Genomic DNA, 23970 nt, shown 5'->3' with positions numbered 1-23970 from the left:
TTCTCCGTCTAAGAAGAGTTCTATAGCATAAAGGATACAAATGGATATAAAAAGGGCACAAAAGATCTCTTTCAATACTATCACCCTGTCTGTACCTGTAGCTCTGTGTCTTTCAGCAATGAAGTGTGAGTGTTCAAAGGATCTACCTCAAAGGGGGTTATAAAGATTAAAAATACGTGCATGTAAAGCAAGGTATAATTTTAAATATTCAATAGGTGGTAGGAATTGTTACTATTATCATATTTGGTCAACATTCATTTTTCTGCTCTTGGAGAGCTGTCTCCACACAGCCACACAAAAAAATCACCTTTTAATATCAGTGACTGTAGACTGAAGCTTGTCAAATGGTAAAGTCATAGGTGGGGACAAAAACACTATAGACAGGAAGCAGGGGGCCACAGACTCTGGTCTAGGCTCTTGGCTAATGGTGTGTGAGCACACTCGGCATCCTTGGCTGCTCTAGCTTCAGAGAGTCAGGGGCAGAGCTGGGGAGGATCTGCAGATGACCATCGTCAGTTTCCAGAGTCAAGCCTTTGAAGTGCATGACTACCTTGTATCACCTTCTCCCCCTGAAGCAGGTGGCTCTCCAAGTCCTACAGATGGATGGGAAAGGGATACCCTGTGGGTTATAAGAGCTGCCGAGTGCAGAGGCAGAAGAGAAGGTTATATCTGAGCACATTTGTCCAAGGGCCATGGTCAAAGGGCGTGGGCTCGACTGGCTCCCTGTTCTCGTAGCGTTATTACTTCCTCTGCCCTTTCATTTCCAGGTCCAGAGTGCCTCTCATTCTTGGAATCACAGCAGAGCAGCCTCCACTCCAGTCTTTGGGCTGCGAGCTGAAAACGAGGCCCTGTCTACCCTTAGCTGCAGACATGGAGCCAGCAATTAAAGAACCCGTACTTGGTTTGGAAAAATCACAGTCATATATGGGCTCCTTCCTTTCTCAGATACTGTGGCTTCTGTTCTAGACAAGTAAGATGATTGGTTATAAAGGATTTCATAGCCATATGCCAAAGGACATGATAGAACACAAAGCTGAGGTCACTATTTAAAGTGTTTATATTTTGGCTTCTTATTTATGGCAAGAAGGGTGCCAACTGATTAACAAATGCATCTGAGAACAAGTTCCCCACATGGAGATGCCAAGAGCACGAGGGAGTCCTTTCTAAGTGCTTTGGTTTCAGGCAGGAGTCAAGTCATATCCCTTTTATTTCAAAACATAAACCGTATGAAACTGTCCAATAAAATTAATGTTTGCTGCTGTTTATTCTCTGTTCCTGGGTGAATTATTAAAGTCAAGCAGTGCAATTCTCTCATCAGTTATAAATGGCCCCAGAAGGCTGATTTACATCCATCCAGGGGCACTTACTTCTGGTAAGTATTCTTATTAATGATCTAATAAAATGTCTTGTTTTGTTACGATCATATGAAATGATTCAAATGATATTTAAAAATTCAGCACTCCAACCCAACAGCCTGGAGATGAAGCTGCTGAGCTGACATTAATTTAAAGTGATTTTCAATTTTACTTGGTACTGTCAATGAGATCATGGGTGGATTAAATTTTCTTTTTTAAATTTTGGTCTCAGTGCCGTCAAAGGCAATATTTTACCAAGATTTGGTAAAACTGGTCTGATTACAATGATAATTGCAGATAGTAAAGGCCGGGGTGGGAGGCTCTGAGAAATTATTTGGCAGTCAACCACACACATCCTAAATTGCAGAGGTAGACTGTGAGAAGAAAGCTATGTCAACAAGAATAACCCTCATAAACATGTCCAGTTTCACTGCTCCTAACTTCCTGACCTTTATTTCAAACTGCCCTTTAGCGGAGGTGGCCATTCCCAAAAGCGAGGTCTGAGGTCCATGGATTCGGCCTCTGTGATAGAGCAGGAAGAAAAGCGCAGCCCTTCTAAGGCCACTCTGCGTAGGTGGGTGATGCGCTCAGACACACCACCCACCCCATCACCCTAACCCACCTGCCAAGAAGCCAAGGGCCCAGAGGCTTCAAAGAACAGAAGCAATGAATGGCTGAGGTACTCGGTGAAACTGCACCAGTACTGCAAAAATAGCTCTTATTTTCCCCAGGATCCAGAATATTTGATTTTTGGATTTTTCCTCTGTTCTTATCTCATTACACCCCACCCTTTTTTTGAAAATAATGCTCATTAAACATCTGCTGAAACAAAAGCATTTAAAAAGGAGTTACATATTGTGGGCTTCCCAAACTGGAGAACTCCTGTTACTGTGCATTGTTTATCATGGTGATTAGCAACTGCTAACTTGTATTGAACTAAGCACTGAAGCTCTAAAGAGGTAAGACCAGGCAGGCGTCCTTGTCCAAGATCTGACAGTCCAAGGTGTGCAGGGAACAGGCAGGGAAAGGAGGGTGGGAGGGTGGGTTGGGAGGAGACACAAAGGTACTCCTACTGGCCTCATGGAAATGTCATTAAAGTTGGAATCAGGAAACACAGAGACATTAAGAAAGACCAAGGCCAAAAGGAATGGGACTCGCCACAGAGGAGTGCTCTGGTGGGTGGGGCAGCACTCCCAGATCAGGGAGAACCGTGAGGAAACGTGATAAGGTCTTTATCAGGACTATAATAACTGCAAAGTAAATCTATCATTAGTTCAAAAGGGAGGGTCACAGTTGGGGTGGAGAAAGGCTAGAATTTTTCTGCTTCTGTTGGATAACCCTGAATGCTGGCATTAAAAACACTTAAAAGAAAACTAAAGGGCTAGATCATGCTGACGGTGCTTATGTCCTGAGCGAAACAGAAGTAGCTGATGATCTTCATTTTTTTTTTTTTTTGGTATATTTAAGTAGAAACGATGGCTGAAAGAGTGAATGCTTGTTAATTCAGGCATATCTGCTAGCTATTTAGTACGATGAATTTTAAACAGAAGAATGAAAATTAACTTTATGCTCTAACAGCCCCCTTATCCATTCAAATTCACTTTTTAACTTACAGGGTTATTTGTAAACTTTTATAATGATTTCAAGGAACTAGGATGACTGTTAAGTGAGTGTGGCTTTCTGATCCAAATTCAATCAAGAAAGAAACCCCTAGGACACATGGGCTTTTGGCCGTTGTAAGAGATAAAGGTGTCAGAGATAAACACTGACATCAAGCCAGGACGGTTTTAGGAGGCTAGTGGGGTCTGCTTTGCCCCTTGCCGCTTCCAGAGCATGATATTCTCTTTTGCATAAAAAAATAAAAAAAAATAAAAACCACTGTTGATGGAAGTCTTTATCACTCAAAGAAATAGTCTGTACTGGATAAATATGTATCACTTTGGCTCAGGAAAAAATTAAATGAGCACATCAGAGGAAGAGTCTGCGGGTACAAAGTGTGGTCCCAAAAGGAATTTGCAACCTTTTTTTCAAGCTGTCCCCTAAATTCTCTCTCCACTCCTGACCACATGGGACTTTTTTAGGAGAGGAAGGAAGGGGCTCCAACGGATGCGGTTAAGACATGTGACTGATCCGCGTTGATGTGAGGCAGAGACCACAGCATTGCCAAGCAACTATCCTCCAGTTAAAACAAAAGACAAGTTTTCCGGTGTCTATGGGTACCCTAACTGCCTCATCAGAAAGAAGGCAAAGTTGAAGCAGCCTGGCTGGCAGTGTTCATTTCTCAGAAACAGCGTGCTCTCATGTCTGAAAGACAAATCCCATTCACATACCAATGCCAGTGGCTTCTGAAGTACGTCCGTGTGCCTGGCTTGGGACCAGTGCTTGGACACCAAAATGATGGCTCTCCATCCTCAGAGGGGTCCCAGGGCAACAGGGAAGTTGGCAGGTGGGCCCAGCACAGAGCCCTTGATGCCACTGAAGCAGCAAAGAGGGGCACCCCGTTCTGCCTGGAGGAGAGAAGGCCGCTGGGGGCAAATGCCAAGCATAGGGCCCGCCAGGGTCAGGGTCGTCCCCTGAAGCCTGGGGCGGGGTGGGGAGGATGGGCAGGAACGCAGCAGGAGGAGTGAGCAGGAATCATCCCGGGAGGGACGGATGAGTCACGCTTGGGATTCTGTACTCCGTGTTGTCCGCTACAGTGAGGGGCCCCTACAGTGTTTTCAGCCAAAAAAGTAACACAATCTGGCTTACATTTTAGAGAACTCATCTCTAGGACCCCTGTGAGGAAGAAACGTTCACATACTGGATATGGGGAAGTCGTTCTGGCTCACACATGATTTCACTCAAATTCTATGCTAACTAAAACAGCCTGCTGGTGGCCTGTCAAACACACATCGTACATCTGCTTTAATTATTAAAGGAAAGGATCCCATGACCAAAAGAAAAGCATGTCCATGTTAAAAATAAAGATGAAATACCTCTCTTCCTAGGACGCCAGTGCTGGTTCTCCTTCAATGAAAAGACTCCCTTTCTAGGTGCCAAGGCCATGCTGACTTGCTGTGTGCATGCTGACCTGCTGTGTGCATGCTGACCTGTTCTTTTAAACCTTGAAGGACTGCACCTCTGAGTTGTTTGATGTTCTTTGCTATGACCAGTTATGACCCTGTGCTGAAAACCACGCTTCTCTGGGGCAGCTCCTTGGTTGTCTGAGCAACCGCGGGGCTGTCATCCTCAGCGTGGCTCAAGTAAAACTCATCCCCGTTTCTATTATAGACTACTTAGCGATGATTTCCGTGGACCCCTGTGAGGGGCAGGCAAGGAAAGGTAGGGATAAGCATGTGCCTCTTGCACACGTGCACACAGGCTCAGCGGGAGCCAAGGATCAGCAGGTCTGTGCGATGGAGGCCACTGCCCCCCACCCCATCCTGCGGATTGCTGCCAGCGATGTGGAAGGGGCACACCTGCAGAGCCAGGACGGCCAGTGCGAAACCCTGGCAGGGATCCAAGCAAGAAGGGAAAGGGCCAGAACTACTGCAGTGGAGGGTAAGACTCAAGAGACTAACTGGTCCTGAAGGTTTTTGGGAAGAGGAGTCAAGGAGCACATCCCAGATTTCTGTACAACTCCTCGAACGTTTCCATTCCCTGGATCCAGAATATGGGAGGAGGGACAAGCTGGGCGAGATCACAAGTCTAGTCTGGGTAGAGGAGAACTAGTGGTCTCTGCAGACCTTGCCAGGACATGCACCAGGCCCTGGGGCACTGGGGTACCAGGGATGTCAGGGGTATGGATGAGACCTCCTGAGACAGTGTGGAGTAAGAAGACAGGAGGACCAGGGTGGACCCTGGGGACACGAGAAAACTGCCAAAGGGATGGAGGGCCAGGCCAAGGGGGAAGAACAAGGTGACCATGTGTCCTGGAGGGCAAGGTGGAGGGAGCTGGTCACTGGTGGCTGTCATCTGCAGAGACCAACGCCCAAAGGGGTGTTCATGACCCAGGAAACACACACACAAACCTAGAAAAGAGGTAAAGAGACAGCTGAGCGGGGGCGGGTCCGTTTCACTGTGGTCTGAGATACACTTCAAAATGCTGTGCACCGCATTTTAGCTAGATCCTCGATTTCCTGGCCCTAAGCATTTACTAAAAAAAAGTCCCAAGGAGTACCTTATCTGAGGAGTCATTACAATAAATAGGCAGTTAGCACAAGGTCAAGATGAGGAAGAATGGGAACAATACAGCGCTTCGAGGCTGCTGGGGGCGTGCGGAGCGGTGCTGGGGGAAGGAAAAGGGCGGACAATACACAGATGTGGACGTTTTCTCTGCCAGGAGTATCAGACAAACAGGAAGACCTTAAACTTCTCCAACTGGGAACTCTTGGTTTTGCCTGCTGAGCAGAGGGGCCAAGCACGTGACTGGAACACAGAGACAGGAGGCCGTGATTAAGGCTGGGAGGACTGCTCCACACGGAACGTGCGGGCAGCCCGCGGACCCTGCCTCGCCAGCCGGCGCCCTCCCCTCCTGCTCTGTGGGTCTTTGTGCACATGGCCTGTGGGACCACAGGAGCCTCACCCATTCGTGAGACCCAAACGAGGCCAGGATACCACATTTCACAATTTTCAAACTTCCTGCTGACATCTAGCAGAGCATTTATGTGTATAACACCTCTAAGTGGGTACCAAAGTCAAACTGTCTGATGGAATTACCAAACGGCATGATTCCAATAACCAAATCACAGCAGAGATAAAGGAATTCTTAGATCTCCTCTGCACTTCAAAAGTTGGGAATTCCATGAAATCTTTTCTCCCTGTAAACAGTTACATATATTTTCTACCCATGGAGCAATTTAAAAATAGTTCTTAAAACTATGCAAAGGAATATTTCCTGAAATAACTGAAGTTTCAGAATATCACCTGGATGGTTCCCCTTAACTGTTAAACACAAACGGTCTGCTCTATCTATAACAGGGTTTCTCAACCTCGGCACTTCTGACATTTGGTGCTAGAGAATTCTTTGTCTTATAAGCTGGAGGGTGTTTAGCTGCATTCCTAGCCTCTGTGGTAAAGAACCTGCCTGCCTGCCAATGCAGGAGACACAGGAGACACGTGTTTGATCCCTGGATTGGGAAGATGCCCAGGAGGAGGAAATGGCAACCCACGCCAGTATGCTTGCCTGGAGAATCCCACGGACAGAGGAGCCTGGCCGACTACAGTCCATGGGGTTGCAAAGGGTCAGACAGGACTGAGTGCCTGAGCACCCACGCGTTAACCTCTTCCCACTATATGCCAGTAGCATCCTCCTGGCTGGGACAATACAGATTGTCTTTAGATACCGACATACGCCCTGGAAGACAATTTGGCCTTGGAAGGTGGTTACGGCATAGGATCTAGACTGAGATGAGATTCAAGTCCTGGCGAATGGCACATACTAGCAGAATGATGCTGGGCAAATAACCAACTTCCCTGTGCCTCAATTTCTCCAGTTGCAAAATGCAGACAATAAGACTGTCGACTACAAATTGGCACTTGGTTGCTTGCCATCCACCTCTGCAAGGATTAAGTCACGAGCTGCTGCAGCGGCTGACCTCAACACCCCCTGAAGGAGTTCAGGGTGGAGAGCAGAAGTGCGGCATCTGTGCTCTGGGAAAACTGGCAGGACAGGTCTTCAGCGAGTTGCATATTCTCGGGAGCTGACTTTATGAGCCCAATTCTTGTATCTCCTCATATCTAGAGAAGCACTAAAATCCTTCATGGTGATGACTGTTTCTTGTGACTAGCAGAAGCTTCACAAGACTAGTAGAAACCTCCTAAAAATAAATGTGCTTGATTGCATGTACTCCCCGCTTTACCAGAATCATTTATATACCGACCTTTCCCTCTGCCTCTTTGGAGCAGTCTCTCAGCTCTCTGAGGTGCTGTCTCCCAGGCTGCAGTCCTCATTCTGCCCCAAATAAAATTTAACTTGAAACTCTCACATTGTGCATTTTTTAAAAGTTGACACTATCTACTTCATAAGATTGATATGAAGATTAAATGGGAAAATAAATGTTAAATACTTGGTACAGAGCTTGACACACAATAAGCTTTTAGGAAATGGCAGCAATGATATTGTTAAAAACGAGAGTTGTACTCCCTTGACCTTGGAAGACAGAACTGAGCAGGTCATTTGACTATCGGGTAAGAATAAACTGCCCACATATGAACAGTCTTTCCAAGGGCGCTTAGGGCTAGAACGTTAGGAACACAACCAGCACGATACTAACCTTGATGGAAATCCAGTTGCTTTAATCCCTGTGGGGACGAAAGGGGGGTCGGTATCAAGGGAAAAGAAAAGAAATGAAAAAATAGCTACAGACTAAAGGGAAACATCCTGACTCAAAGAGGGAAAGGTAAAAAGTCACACCTTTAAAAACCAACTTAGGCCACAAACGATGCTGAATCTGGGGCGGGGCTCGGGGTGGGGGGTGTCCCATGGTAAGAGCTGGTGAGCACCTAAATAGTGACAGCTGGTCACTGGGAGGGGAGAGACAGTCCTAAGCTGAAGCAGCAAGGCAAAGTAACAGGAGCAGATGCTGAAGAAGTGGGGAGAGGCGAGCACTGGAGCCTTGTTCTCTGCCAGAAGCTGTTGTTCAGCTCCTTCTGGCAACACCGCCAAGCCTCCTGAGAAAGGTGGCAGCGCCCCAGGGCTGCCCTGAGGCCCCCTGCCCTTGAGAGGAGGGCTTAGGAGCTTCCGCCTGTGCCCTGGCCCCCTCAGTGGGACAGGCAGACCTCACGCTGCTGGGCGAGAAGAGCGCCACTGGGACGGCAGCCCCCCTCAGCCCCGGGCTGCCTCCCCTCCGCGGCCGTCGCCTCTCCAACGCAGCCCGTGTCATCGGCGCTTCCCACGCGGCCTGGGTTTGATGGAACAGTCAGAACGCAAACACTGTGACTCAATCAGCATCCAAACATCTTGGGTTTGGAAATAGCCAGTGACTGTATCCGGCAGCCGAAGTCTGAAATAAGCTGTTTCCAACGGTCATCTGAGTCACAGAGAAGGCAGCACGAAATTGGATCTATCTCCTAATTAGCCACTCCAAAACACCACCAAGCCTTTGCGAGACAAAGCCTGGAAATATTTAGTGAGACACCCTCTTCACTGTCTTTTTCTGACCATGATTTACTTACAACTCAAGAACATGCCGTTGTCTATTATTATGTCATTCAAGTGCACCATATTTTTCTTTGCTCATTAAAGTGAAATAAATAACCCAGAATAGTAGTAGGCTTGTGCCCAGCGTTGAAGGCTACACACATCAACACAAGACCACGCGCCCACACATCTATAATCTTCTGATCCCAAGTCTTGTCCACCCGAAAACCCCATGGAGGCAAGTGATCTTTAGCCCTATACACTATTGTGTTGTTGCTGGTTGAATGCGCGCTGAGAACCAAATGAGCAAGGCAAAACAAGCCTCCATTCTTTCCAGAAGGAAGGTCACACAGCGGCCTGCATTTGACCTCAACATCAAACCAAAGACATCATAGGGCATTTACATTCCAGGGACATTTTTACATGATAAAAACTCCCACGGCATAGCTTAGAAAGAAAAGTATTTGACACTAATGAAGCCCCCAACAGGTAGTAGGGCTTAGACACTGGAAAAAGAGCCAACACAGAGTTGACTTAAAATACCCTAAATCATTTTGAGAAACTCCAGAAAGTCGACTCTAAACTCACTTTGTCAGAATTAATTTGGGAAACATTTAGTCCTGCTTGAGGGGGAACTGGGCTTCCCCAGCCAACATTTGGTCAGGTTTCCAGAGCTCGTTCCTGTCAGTGAGTAACGAAGTGTTCCTCTCCCGCTGGGGCTGGGAGGAGGAACGTGGGGCCAAACACCTTGGAGACAGAAAAACAAACGGAGTCAGTTACTATGTTTTTAACTCAGTTCTGTCTGGAAATCAGGATGCAAGATGCTCAAGATCCAGCTTCAGGGAAGCTGTTAATGCTGAGGAGATTTTTCGAAAGTTCAAATGGAGAAGGCCAGGAGAGCTCAGCCATGAGGAAGGCTGATAAACGGCAGCGTGACTCTGACTGCCTTCCAGGAGCTAGAGTCTACTCTCCATGCTAAAGACGCTTTTTAATTCAAAAAGGATCAAATTTGGATCAGCTTCCCATCACATGATTTTTACCTCACCCCTTTTGTGTTCCCACATTTGCTACAAAAAGTCCTCTGCCTAAAAATTAGTAAAGATGGCCAGCCTCACTGTACTTCTCAGTAGCGCTGAGGAATGAAGGATTTTAGATTTTAGTTCAGTCACATAGAAAGGAAAGGAAAAAGGTGGTAAAAATTTTGAATTTCATTATTGCAACAGTTTTTAGTCTCATCAAAAGAGAAATTGACCAATGTCATTCAAATGGAAAGATCCTCCATATCACTCCATCTACCTCCCGCGCCCCCACCCGCCAGCTTTATTTATTCAGATCCCTGATGCTGGTTGAACTGCGTGGAAGAGAATGTGAAGAGTCACCAACATTTCCCGTCCCAAGTCCTGAAGACAGGAAGCATGGATAGGAACTGCAACACCCAGCATCATCAATCTCTGCTTTCCATTTCTCTTGGTTTTCAGTTCTGATAACCCTCTTTCTTTATTTTTTGAACCTGACAGCTGCCAGGACCTTTTACGATTACAACTGATCTTGGAAACACCACCATCTGTCTGCAGTTGGGTGGCTCTTTAGTGTAACTGTGCTCCCAGAAACAGAAAATCCGGACGTGTTTAACCCCGCACATTTTTTCAAGTAGGCATTCAGCCTCAGGGCTGTATCTGCTGTGGCTCTCTGAATACAAAATAGATACAATGGTCCTAACTCAGCCTGGCTTGCATGCTCCCTACTTCATGCTCTCGCTCTTCTTTACCACATTCTTTGCAACTCACTGCCATGTTTGTGTATTTGGTGCAGAACATGTTCAGGCAGCAGTAACTCAAAGTCATGGTGCCATTCATGGGCTTTATAAAGCAGCAGTTGCGGGGCTAATCAAGGACCATGTATGCACTGCAGCTCAACTTCCTCCCTCCGCTTTTAGGTTAGCACTAGGATCCTGCTTCATGGAAAGGGAAACTGTGGCATGGGCCATTTAATTGAATCAATAAATACAGAGCATCCCCCCAAGACCCAAGACACAGTGTTCACATTCGAAAGAGCTAATCAATACTGACAACAAAGATACTTCTAAATTAACCAGTCCAATGCTAACAAAATTTGAAAAATTGTGTTTTAGCAATTCATTCTTCAACTGGACACAGACAACCAAATGTTAATTGGCAGAGTCATATCAAAGACAACCCCTTCATACCTTAAAATTAACTGTTTGCCTTTGCCAACACCTGGAATCCTACAGCAGGTGTCTTCTTAAGAACTAAAAAGTACGTTTCCTGATGTCTTCATTTCACTGTCACGGCATTCCTGTGAAAGGTTGAAAAGAACTGACAGAGTACTTTCCCTGAAGCGTGAAGCCACAGAGCGCCTCTGAAAAGTGTTTTACCGTCTGCGGGCAACAGGGCTTAGTGTAGGATGGAGCCAGGCCATGCAGCAAGGCCGGTGTGGGGCTGGGTGATAAAATGCTCACAGCTTTAAAAACAGAAAGTATTACACAAGGAGGCAGATGAAAGGATTTGTGAAACAAATCGCTGAATTTTCACAATACTACAGTCTCAAGAAGGGAAATCATCTGACAGACTGAATCACGAATTTCTGCAATGCAAGAATTTATATGAGCATCAGGGTATGAATCATAGCCACAAAATGTTTTAATATCCCTGTAAAAATCAGTCCTGTGAATGCAGCAACACTTCCAAAAGCACTTGTCTGTTTTAGGTACTGATTCATTTAACAATTTGTAAAAATAATTTTTAAAAACCTACCTGAAGTTTCTGGAAGCTAGAAGAAGAAAGGGGGAAAGAAATAAAGTAGTTTCAATCCCCATACAGTAGATGGTTTGCATGCCATTTTGTCTAAGGCAGAAGCATTACCAAAAAGGGAGATTATCATGGTTATTTTTCCTGACTGTATCACATTAAGCCATAAGATCCACTTATGGCTTTTATTTTTATTAGACATTTTATTTTTGATATACGTATTCAAGGGCCCTCCAATTCATAACTAAATACCATCAGTAGAACTTTTCTAAAACTACAAATGATTTTGTCATGAAATTTAAAATGAGCTTCTCTGAAATTCTAGATGATTGTTTAAAATTATTTTTAAAATTCTAGACTAATAATCAAATTACAGTTTACACTTCAACAACACCGGAGGTTTTCCTCTGCACAGTCAGAATATCCAAGTATAACTTGTAGCTGAACCTCCATGACCTCAGTTCCTCTGTATCCAGGGTTCCACATCTCAGAGTCAACCTACGGCCAATTGTGACCTTAGGCTAGTAGAAGTAGTAGTAGTGTTAGTCGTTCAGTTGTGTCCGACTCTTTGCCATCCCAAAGAGATCTTTGATCTCTTTGTAGCCCACCAGGTTCCTCTGTCTATAGGATTTTCCAGGCCAGAATACTGGAGTGGGTTGCCATTTCCTCCTCCAGGGGATCTTCCCAACCCGGGGATCAAACCCAGCTCTCCCACATTGCAGATGGATTCTTTGCCAGCTGAGCCACAAAGGAGGCTACTCTTCTCCAATACTCCTTATAGAAAGCATTAAATCAACACGAAATCAAGTTGAACCAGATTCATTCTTTCTGAGAGGTATGACCACACACGCAGTGAGGAGCTGGACAGTTCTCCTCTGACGTGATGTCTTCATTAATTTAATTAATTTAATTTAATTTCATTAATGGCCCCCAGTGAGGGCCCATCCTTTATGAGGTGATTACTGCCACATGGACCCCAAAGTGACCTCTCTGATCACACACACTCATTCTTGGTCAGCAATGACATCTATACTCATCTAAGAATTCTACCTATGGATATACTATAAGTCTACTCCCAAAAGACTGGGGTGGTTTGTGAGCAGTTCTTGGGTTGTGAGAATATTGCTCCCTGCAGCCCTGCCAACAGTGCTCCCCCAACATGAGTTCACTCACTCCATCAGCAGTAGGGAAGGAGGTAAGGATATGGGTGAGCAATGGGATCTCTCCCTGGCAGGGACTGGTTCCTACCCAGTATCTATTCTTTTCTTCTTCACTAAGAAAACCACTGGCTGGGACTGGGGTAAGGAGAGCAAGGCACTTGCCTTGAGCACAAAATTAAAGGGGATGCCAAAAAACTTATTAATATTGATGAATATTTTAATAAGCAATAATGTAAAACATTGTATGGATGTGAGAGTTGGACCATAAAGAAGGCTGAGAGCCAAAGAATTGATGCTTTTGAACTGAGGTGTTGGAGAAGACTCTTGAGAGTCCCTTGGACTGCAAGGAGATCCAACCAGTCCATTCTAAAGGAGATCAGTCCTGAGTATTCATTGGAAGGACTGATGCTGAAGCTCCAATACTTTGGCCACTTGATGGAAAGAGTCGACTCATTAAAGACCCTGATGCTAGGAAACATTGAAGGCAGGAGGAGAAGGGGACGACAGAGGCCAAGATGGTTGGATGACAACGCCAACTCAATGGACGTGAGTTTGAGCAAGCTCCAGGAGTTGGTGAAGGACAGGGAAGCCTGGCGTGCTGCAGTCCATGGGTCACAAACAGTTGGACATGAGTGAGCGAGTGAACAACAACAAATGAAAAAACATAAAAATTTTAAATAAAGATTGGATCAGCATGATCAATTTTTTCTTTTGCCTCAGGCTCTATAATATGGTACTGTAACATTGCACTGAGACATCATTTTCCTTGATTACTGAGGTTTTTGGTAATTCCTTACATTTTACACTGACAGAGAATGCTTAATTCGCCTCACCTCATTCCTAGCCCTGAAAGAAACACTATGGGGGGGTGTGGGGGTGGGGTGGGAGTTGGCAACGTGCCTAGCTAAAAAAATCCACATTTCTCAGACTCTTTTTGCAGATGGAGTGGCCAATGAGATTTAAGTGGACAAAATGGGGAACATTTTCTGGAAAAGGTGTTAAAACGGATCTGGCTCTCTTATCGAAAACATTTTTAAAACCCCCAAAAAAGGCGAAACAAAAACTTTGTGAGGTGATGAATGTGTTAATAGTGAGCAGCCTTTCACAATGAGAAATGTATATGAAATCGTCACACTGCAACCTTAAGTATATTATTAGAACTTCACTTGTTAATTATACCTCAAAAAAAAAAACCCCACAAAAAACCTGAAGAAACCAAAACCAAAAAAAAAAAAAACCCTGAAAAAAACAAAGGACCCTACTCAGCTTTGGCACAGGTTTCTCTCCGGCTGGGGGATGTGACCAGAAAGGCTCTGATGGGGACTTCAAGAATGAACAGTGCTGCGCTAGAGAAAGTGGAGCAGGAGGAGCCTGGGTCCCGGACAGCATCATGAAGCTAACATCTGATGGCTTAGCGGGTAAAGAATCCTCCTGCAATGCAGGAGACACAGAAGTGGGTTTAATCCCTGGGTTGGGAAGAGTCCTTGGAGGAGGAAATGGCAACCCAGTCCAGTATTCTTTTTGCCTGCAGCACCCCATGGACAGAGGAGCCTGTGGGTCGCAAAAGAGTCAGACACAACTGGGCACAAAGCGCACACACACACACACACAACACCTGACCCACCTGTCTCAGGACCTGCTTATCCCCTGAAAACAGCAAAGCTCTTAGATTAAGGCATGTAGTGCGTCTCAGCTAACCGACGAGTGCAGTTCTCAACCCTTGAACCACACAGGGGTTACCCTGTGTTAAAGTCAGCCCTTTGTATCCATGGTCCCTCCACATCTGAGGATTCAACCTGCTGGGGACTCTGCCATACTACAGTACTTACTACTGAAAAACATCCACACGCAGTTCAAGTGGACCCACGCAGCTCAAGCCCATGTTGTTACAAGTTCAATTACACTAGGAATACATAGAAAAAAGAAAAAAAAACCTAAACAAAACAGCTAAACCCAATGAGAAAACCAGTTAGAAGAGGTTGTTTTGGGAGGTACCACCACCACCTCAGTCAGATCTCTCTCTTTGCATCTTTTTAACCAAAACACCAGCGTTTCTACCCAAATGACTCTAGGGTCAGTTTACTATGGGAGGTCCATTTCACTGGTTTTCCAAGTAATTACAGAGGCAAATGTTCAGGGAAAGACATGGACTGGTAGTATTTCCCCTGATCGTGAGCAGGATGACAGCAGACTTGCTTGTTGCGTCCTGACAAGCAGACACACTGAGTTAGGCCAAGGGTGCCAAATGAGCTCTGTTTCGGTGTAGACCCGGTGCTGTGTAGACTGGGCCGCACCTCAACGGACTTTAGAGGCTCATCTCCTGTTCTCTCCTTCACTGAGGCCACATACACCCTCACCAATGGGGTCCAGGAGACAAATTCTGTCCTTCCTTGGATGTTCAGGCATCCACCAGTCAACTGCAGGGAAAATTAACTTAGGTCTAACTCAGTGCAGTTCATCCTCTCAAAAACCAAGGTTTGAGAAGACTTCTTTCACATTCCCCCACAAGAGGCACATTTGTATATGAAGATATCCTGGGGCACACTGACCATTAACTGGCTTCCCTGGTGACTCAGTGGCAAAGAATTCTCCTGCCAATGCAAGAGATGCAGGTTCGATTCCTGGGTTGTGAAGGTCCCCTGGAGAAGGAAATGGCAACCTGCCCCAGTATCCTTGCCTGGAAAGTTCCATGGACAGAGGAGCCTGGAGAGCTACAGTCCATGGGGTAGCAAAGAGTCAGATGTGACTGAGTGATTGGACACACACATTTACACTGACCATTAAATCTTAACTATTGAATAATTTTTAAACAAATGAAGCTTTGTCCCATTAGGTACAACAGTAATTCAAACCAAATGAACAAAGTGTCGGCCTGTGACATTTCTTAGAAGACATGTGAAAAATGTATATGAGAATAAATCAGAATGAACAATACAAGTATTAGTTTGTAAATGTACTGTTAACATTATGAGAGTGTGGGAGCTGGGAGGTGTGGGACACCCCGGGAAAGGTAAGTAAAAGCGTTAACTTTTCAATCTCCTCCAACAAAGGAAATAAGAGGAAAAAGCCCACTCCGGCTGGAAAGATGTCAGTGCTTAAACTAAAGGCTCGTATTCCAAGGTCAGAGCCCCCTTTTCAGCAGAAGAAAAGAACAGAACAGCATCATTTACATTTCTCTCTGCTTGTATGGGTTGTTAAGTAATAAGCCATGTGCCAAAACCCTAATCTGCAGGATCAGCTCTGAAAAGAGGAAAAGAACTCTGCCAAGCATTTATCAACACCTTAAATTGTTTCTTTTCGTTCCCAGAACTAAGGCTGTTTTATTAAATTTTTTAAGCCCCAGGTCCACCATTCCCTTCCAAACCTGCAGTCACTGCCTTAGATTTTAAGCCATTGTTCTAGGAAAGAAAGGGAGGGGAAAAAAGGCCAGAGAGGCTCTTAGAGCAAGAAAAGAGTGGAGGCCCTGAGACAGGCACAGCCTGCCGGGGGTGCAGACCCCACAGCTCCCACTGTGAGCCTTGGCGGGGCTGCTCCTCACCCAGCCTCAGTGCGGGGGAGCAGTACCCGGCACTGCTTGGAGGCATCCTAGGAGGCAGAAGCTGGGCGGTTGCAGCCAAACCACCGCCTGACGCTGGATGCTGGTGGAGGGAGAGGAGGGCAGGACAAGGACGCTGGTCAGTCTGCCCCAGAGGGTCCCGGTGGGGCCTCTCGGGGAACCAGAGCCCCGTCTTCATGTTACCCTGCAGACCCTCCTGGAGGGAAAGAAGAGAGGCTCTCTGGGGGTCAGAGGCTGGGAGAACAGGCAAGGGCAGCGGCCCAGGTCTGGACCCAGCAGCGTGCTCGGGGACGCAGGCCAAATGGGCAAGAGAGCGGATCCTGGGAATCACGCTGGAGCACTGGACTGTGAGTCCGGGAGTCTGCTCCTCTTCCAGCACCTGCCCCCGGTCAGGTGTGTCCCTGGGCGGGTCCTCTGTTCTTCCAGGGCCTCCGTGGCGCCTCCATAAGTGAGGCGGTTACGAAGGAGCTGTTGCGGGGGGAGGACTCTCACAGCTGCAGTGCCATGACTCAGTGATTCCCCGTCCCACTCCTCACCCATCTGCCCGGTACTGACTCACACACGGTGTGACTGCTGGCTGTTCTTTCCCGGCCATCCTTTGGATTCAAAGAAAAATAGGAACACAAAGGCAGAACCAGATGTAGGGTCCATCTTCCCTATTTCCCATGTTACTAAAACGGGTGCAGATCCATAGGGCCTAAGCTTGGGCCCCAGGCCCCCCTCTGCCCAAGTAGGCCTTGGCCATGCCCCTCCACTCTGGCAAAACTTGCCGTTTCTGCCAACCTGTGATGGGGGAGGTAGGGGCTGAGATGAGGTGCAGGGAGTTCATGCAAGGAAACACTGCCAAAATCACACGGCCGCCTCAACTTAAGCTTTTCAAATCTCAGAATATTATTTTTCACCCTGTACTGTAAGTTCATGGCAAAAACTTAAAAGCTTTCATGGCATTTTGTTTCAAGTTGAACAAGTGTGCTGGAATGTAGGGAGAAAAGCCATCAACTTCATCGGAGTGAAAGGGAAAGAAAAAGCAACACATTTTTCTAGGGCCCCAGGACTGCTCCCCTCACCCCCGTCCCAGTACATGATAGTTCTCCGTATCCCACAAAGAGAAACGCGGCTTCTTCTGAGTCCTGGGACACAGCAGAGGGTCAGACATAAAACCATGGGGTCCCAGAGAAGGCAGTTCTGCCGAGGAATCACAGAGACGGTCCTGAGCTGGAGTGGGACACTCGGTGCCCACATGCACGGAGCCTGGTCTCCCACTTAACTCACACCCTGAGCACATCACAGTGGGGGGAACTGAGGTGAAGATGACCCTCAGAAAGCCCGCTCTGGACCCCTCTGGTGCTGAGACCCCAACTCAGTCCCTGCTCCTGCGAGTCTCATGTTCCCAAAAGCGTGGTGGGGACTGTCTACAGCGGCCGGCAGGACTGGTGGGGAGGGGTGGAGACGCACAAAGGCCTGGGGTGCCCACCAGAGCTGCCCAGAGCCATGGGAACCTGAGGGATCAGGAGAGGAAATCACGCACAGAGCTCGTGCCTGTCCACCCCGCTGCCAGCCCACAGCCCCGCCTGCCCAGGCCGTCCAGCCTGGGGCCCCCACGCAGGAAGTGGAAAGGCCCAGCCCTCGCTCCCCTGCCAAGCCTGGCTGGGGGCGTCTATGGGTCACCACGGACACATCGTGGCTACTGCCCCCTGGACTCCACCCCCAGCAGCAGGCAGGCTATCAGCTCCTCTGGTGGGCCCGATCATAGCATTTCCCCAAGACAACGGGCTCTGGATCCTGACACAGAGAGATAATCATCTCTGGAACACAGCAAGATCAAAGCTGGAGCCCTGCAGTCTCAGAGTTGTAATAATCAGACAGACTGCTGATACCCTGGGAAGGGACTTCAGCATCCTCCCATGAGGGAAGTGGGAGTGGATCAAAAGACCGGTGAAGAGGGCGCTTGCTGGGCTTCCTTCTATGAAGGTCACCCCGTCACGGCTTCCACAGCCAGACTTTGCTACAGTTCGTGAGGAGCCCATGCCAACAACAGACTCATGTCATAGCCTGAAAACAGGCAAGGGGAGCAAACTGGATCACTTGAAGACTGAGAGGATATGGGACCAACACACACAGGGTACGGGGAAGGATGCTACTTATTATTCAGGCACAACTTGGCCATGGTCTTGCTAACAGATAGAGCCGCCACTTCCAGACACAACCATCAACGCTTGTTCTCCGAGAGATGGGATAAGGACCCCGGCCTCTCAAGGAATGGCTGTGTTCCTCTGCATAGGGCAAGTGACCTACATTCTCATCCAAGTTTTTAAATGATCAAAATGACTTTTCATCTCCCAGATCTAATGCCTGAGCTCTTCTTTGGCTCTTAAAATGTTGCTAAAATCTGCTCCATTATTTCAGAAGAGCCTCAGTTACACATCAACTAACACAGGCTGCATTTTACTGAATTGTTACATAGACAATATTTAGAGTCTGCCCAACCATATGCATTTCAACCAGCAAAATTATAACACACAACACTCAATTTTGTTGTTACTCTAACGTGTCACCACCATCACTAGGCAAGGAAAACATCTCAGTATGATGAAAAACAGCTGTCAAAGCACTTGCCATTTTTTTTAGCTCAGGCCAAACTCAAGATGATACAAACGGAATGGGCTAACTCCCCTGCCTGTGTGCCTTCGCCCTGCCTCAGAGTCCTGAAGACTACGGTGGACTTGAACCCTCTGCCCTGCAAAGTGTGCTCCCTGGACCAGCATCCTCGGCAGCCCTTGGGAGCGTGTTAGACCTGAGAAACCTCAGACCCCAGCCAGAAGTGCTGAATCAGAATCCACGTTGACATTCACAGGCGCGTAAAGTCTAAGATGCGCTGGCCAAGCCCTCTCCCCTCCCACCCCTCCCACTCTCCCATCTTACTTGCATATACACTTTGGCTTCAGATCTGAGATCGGCCTCCACTCCCTGGAGGCCCCCGAAGCTTTCTCCAAGGGGCCCTGTTGTCATGGCAACCTCATTCTGGCTGGCATCCCATCCACCTGGCTGTACCTTGGCCCTGTTGGCTTCCTTTGCTGACCTGTCTGGGATGGCTAGAAATGTGCACAGCATTTTGCCCCCCAAACATGTTTATTCATGAGGAAAAAGATCTATTTTTAGGTGTCAACTGCCAGCCCATCCTGGCTCACCCAGTCCCTCTCCTCCCACTTGCCCAATTAGAAAGAGCATCTTGTTTCCTGGCATGCAATTCCAAGGGCAGTGAACACAGGCAGGGGACCTGAGGAGGGCTCCAAGAACAGCTCTAAGTGAATGGAAACAAGATGATTTCTGCTCAAAGCAATTTCCTCGGCACCCACCCTTTCCTCCCACTACGGACCCCATGCTGAAGGGACGCCAAGGCCATGTGGAAGTAACAGAACACCAACATATGCAAGACATAGCTTTTATCCTCAAAATACAGCACAAGGAAGGGAGGGCCAATCAGTTAAGTCTCTTTTTATCCCACCCAAGTTGCAAGTCTGATAGTCTTATCCCAGTTTCCCAGAAGACAGAGAGATGAATCCAAGTTCTTACATGGAGGACTGTGTTACAAGTAAGGAAGGGTGTAAAATTCAAAAGCTTCTGACCGAGCTGTGTACTCAAATTCTGACTTTTTAGGGAAACCCTGGAAATGACCAGAAACACACAATTGACTTTATCACCTTGCTGTACTACAGGGACGGAAAGTATGTCAAGTCATTTCCCTTTCCTTTGCTCAGAGTAGAAGGCATTAATTTATCACAGCGCCTTTCCCCACTAAGCCCAGAATCTTTTCAACAGACTCCCCCCCACACTCCCAAATTCCTGAGCCAGGATGCACACTTGACCAGGACCCTAGGGGACTCGCATGCACACTGAAGTGTGAGAAACACTGGGGCCAGGTGGACCTGAGGTGAGATGTACTTGCAACTCCTCGGCTGCTGTCTTGGGACTCCCAACCTCCACACCCCCACTTCTATTCCTATTCTTTCAGAGAGTTCAAAAACTGGAGGCTTACATACAACAGCTGATCCATTAAATGTTTAAAAATTAGCAGCAAACATTCAAAATTGAAAGACAATGTAAAAATTCAAAGTTTTGGCTTTTCTTTCAGGGGAGAAGATAAGTACACTGGCAATATTGGACTTACATTTCCACATGACGGATCACTGGAGTTGGGTAGTGGCTGTTCTCCTTAGACAGGGCATGCTGCTGCTGCTGCTGCTGCTAAGTCGTTTCAGTCGTGTCCGACTCTGTGCGACCCCATAGACGGCAGCCCACCAGGCTCCTCTGTCCCTGGGATTCTCCAGGCCAAGAACACTGGAGTGGGTTGCCATTTCCTTCTCCATAGATTCCCCAATTTCCCCCAGTCTCTACCAGTCTGTATTGCCTCATGGTACAGCAGCCTGTTTTACTCCTTCAGCTGCCTACCTGACTGTGTGGCTATGTTTCCAAAATCAACAAGAACCATTGCCCATGGCGCCCACCTTCACATTCAACTCTCTGTACTAATTCTGAAGGTAAGCCACCGCACCTGTATTGGCAGTTCGCCCTTTTCCATATTTCCCTTTCTTCATATGATCCCTGTGTTGACACAGTTTCCCCTTCTCCATATGCTTGGGGGAGGGGCACGTGCTGTGTGATTTTCACATGGTTCCTGTTCAAGATCGACAGATTGCTGAGGTCTGTGACCACAAGCCACGAATTCTGCGTTGTTTGGTGCCCGGCACCATCTCACCAGGAGACACAATCCTGTCTGTAACCTAGTCCAAAGGCTAGCTCTGCCATTCAGTGGCAGTGTGATGACCCTAGGCAAGGCACTCTCTCCCCTGAACTGAGGAGCACTTAATTCAGCACTCCACTGAGTTACTGTGGGAAGTTAACGTTTGTATGCACAAGGCTTCATACAGGACTCTGCATACCCAAGCACCAATAAAAGTGGCTATTCCTCTTCATTATATATAGTTGGTGCTCAACAAAGATTTGCTGACCCAACACCGCTCAGCAGTGAAGAACCGGCCTGCAGGAAACAGGAGACGTGGGTTCCAGCCCTGAGTTGGGAAGATCCCCTGAAGTAAGAAACGGCAACCCACTCCAGTGTTCTTCTCTGAGAAATCCCATGGACAGAGGAGCCTGGCAGGCTGCAGTACCTGGGATTGCAGAGTCGGACACGGCTGAGTGACTAAACACCACCACCACCACCTCTGACCATCCCACTCCCCAGAGAAAGGTCAGCTTCTGCACCCTCTGCAGCGACACCTAGGGGAGGAAAGGAGGGGCTGCAGCCCCTGGGGGTTGGCTTGGGGCAGGCGGCCCACAACAGGGGCAGAGGATGTGGGCCTGTGGGATGGAGCCCTAAAACCACACAGCCACGCCCAGCACTTTCCGCACCCCCACTCATAGCTTCTACACACACCAGCCAAACATTTTGCTTTTTGAAAAAGTTATTAGCATGTCCATATGTCTGCCTTTGAAGTTAATAAGGTATATTTTAAAATTCCATTCCAACCCACACAGAGCTCTCCCTGCTCTGATCTTACACTGCACTTGGTGGGGACCACACAGCTCAGCATTTAAGGCTCTCTCCATGTTGCATATAGAGAAACGATGTGGCCTCTAAAGGGATTAGCACACTGTGTGGCAAATGGAAGGTGCTTTTAAAAGTACATACACCTGCACATATATCCATACACAACAATTTCCTTGTTTCAGGAAAAACAGACCTTTCTTGGCATTCGTTTTGCACCAGCAAAGTGCTAAGCACATAGTGAACATAATACACACCATGCCCATCCGTAACCACCCCCTTGTGTGCTAACAGACATGTTTCATGTTAACTGAACTATGAAGTGGAGCCCGTCCAGCTTTCTTTGGTAATGTTTGAGCCATACACTGTAAGATAAATGAAAAGGGACTGAATTGGGTCATGGTCTTGTTTGTTTCCTTAAAAAGGGACTGGCGATGATCTCTGAGTTTGCAACATTCTGTCTGCCAACGCAGCAAAACTGATGGAAGAAACATGTGTCCTTCCAAAAGCAATGCAAGCTCCCATGCAAGTTCCTCTTTTCAGTTCTAAAATATCAGTCACAACAGGCCGCAGACCTTGGCCTCAGCCATTCTTTTCAGGAACCACAGTGGCCTCTCACAGTGTGTAGGAGGCGGAGGGCCTGGTGGTCACCAGTGGGAACTGGCTGGGAAGAGAACTGCCCTGGCCATTTTTAGTCTCCTTAAGATGGGGAGGAAACAGAGGTGCCTGGGATCATTCCTGGCACCTGTGGTCATGGCACTTATTCAGACGTCCACTGCTGCGGCTGCTGCTACATAACGAGCCTTGACTCCTAAGTGGCACATTAAAGCAGCTCCCAAATTCACTGTTTTAACAGCAGCCCTTGACAACAAGCTCCTCCTCTGTGGGGCCAATGGTGGTCTTTTTGAAGTGGTTCTCTGGGACTGATTCGGAATAGTCTGCTTGTCTGAACAAACCATGCAGGCCTGGAATGCAGCCGCTACCTTGCTATGGAGACCAGGGAGGATGTCCCACATTCTTGGCCTTCAGCAACAAGGAAGACCCAAGGACTGTGACTTCCCTGTGTCTCTGGTGAGGGAACAGTGCTGACCTCTAGCCTCACCAGAGGGAACCACGGAAGCCTTTCTGAGCCCACCTGAGGTGTCAATGAGGGAAAATGCAATGTTAGCATTAAAAACAAAGGAACATGGATGGACCTAGAGACTGTCATAGAGAGTGAAGTAAGTCAGACAAAGAAAAACAAACATGGTATCAGTTCAGTTCAGCCACTCAGTTTTGTGTCCGACTCTGAGACTGCCTGGACTGCAGCACACCAGGCCTCCCTGTCCATCACCAACTCCTGGAGCTTGCTCAGACTCATGTCCATCGAGTCCGTGATGCCATCGTCCCCTTCTCCTCCTGCCTTCAATCTTTCCCAGAATCAGGGTCTTTTCCAACGAGTCAATTCTTTGCATCAGGTGGTCAAAGGACTGGAGCTTCAGCTTCAGCATCAGTCCTTCCAATGAATAATCAGGACTGATTTCCTTTAGGATGGACTGGTTGGATCTCCTTGCAGATCAAACATGGTATAGGAATGCACATATGCGGAATCGAGCAAAATTGTATAGGTGAATCTATATGCAAAGCAGAGAGACACATACGTAGAGAACAAACATGGATACCAAGGGAAGAAAGGACGGGCGGGATAAATCGGGAGATTGGGATTGACATATATACATTATTATGTATTAAGTGGATAACTAATAAGAAACCACAGGATACACAGGGAGAAAGAAAAGAAGATACAATCTGTTTGTAGGACATATACTGAGTTAGCATTAAAAATGCATTACAATATACATTAGGTACAGACAGATATTGTTTGAGTCCATTTATAGGAGGCACCTAGAATAAAATTCATGGAGACAGAAAGTAAACAGTAGATACCAGGGGTGGGGGAGGGAGAGTGTGGACTTAGTGTCTAATGGGGACAGTTTCTGTTTAGGAAGATAAAAAATTTCAGGAGATGAATGACGGTGAGAGTTGCATAATGGTGTGAATGTACTTAGTGCCCCTGAAACATATAGGTAAATATGGTTAAAATGCTATGTTTTATTTTTTTAATATAAATTTATTTATTTTAATTGGAGGCTAATTACTTTACAATATTACTATGTTTTATATTATGTGACTTCTACCAAATTAAAAAAAAATTAAAACAGAAAAAAAGGACAAGGGAACAGAAAATCCCTGACCTCCCACTGAGAGGAAATACATCTCTTGATTAACTGCTTGAGGTATCGCCAGGGAGTCTGGGCTCCCACGTCCCAGCCATCCACCACCCCCACTTCTCCAGGGAGTTGCGGCCCCCACCTGCCAGCCATCCACCACCCCCACTTCTCCAGGGAGTTGCGGCCCCCACCTGCCAGCCATCCACCACCCCCACTTCTCCAGGGAGTCGCGGCCCCCACCTGCCAGCCATCCACC

General features: G+C 47.2%; 1 protein-coding gene across 7 annotated transcripts in view; it reads right to left on the bottom strand.

Moving 5' to 3' along the window:
* Positions 1 to 23970, bottom strand: part of LHFPL2 (LHFPL tetraspan subfamily member 2) — a 176840-nt gene that overhangs the window by 38269 nt on the left and 114601 nt on the right. Inside the window, exon 1 of one of the 7 annotated variants that reach the window (XM_044925451.1) lies at positions 10682 to 11875. The exons of 3 other annotated variants lie outside the window; for them this stretch is intronic. The gene's annotated coding sequence lies outside the window, so the exon portion shown is untranslated. 3 more of the 7 variants (XM_044925456.1, XM_006068948.3, XM_044925454.1) reach the window with 3 other exon arrangements.

Source organism: Bubalus bubalis, chromosome 11, assembly GCF_019923935.1.
Source record: "Bubalus bubalis isolate 160015118507 breed Murrah chromosome 11, NDDB_SH_1, whole genome shotgun sequence".
NCBI lineage: Eukaryota > Metazoa > Chordata > Mammalia > Artiodactyla > Bovidae > Bubalus > Bubalus bubalis.
Note: the sequence above shows the minus strand (reverse complement) of the source record. Positions and strands in the feature narration are given on the sequence as shown.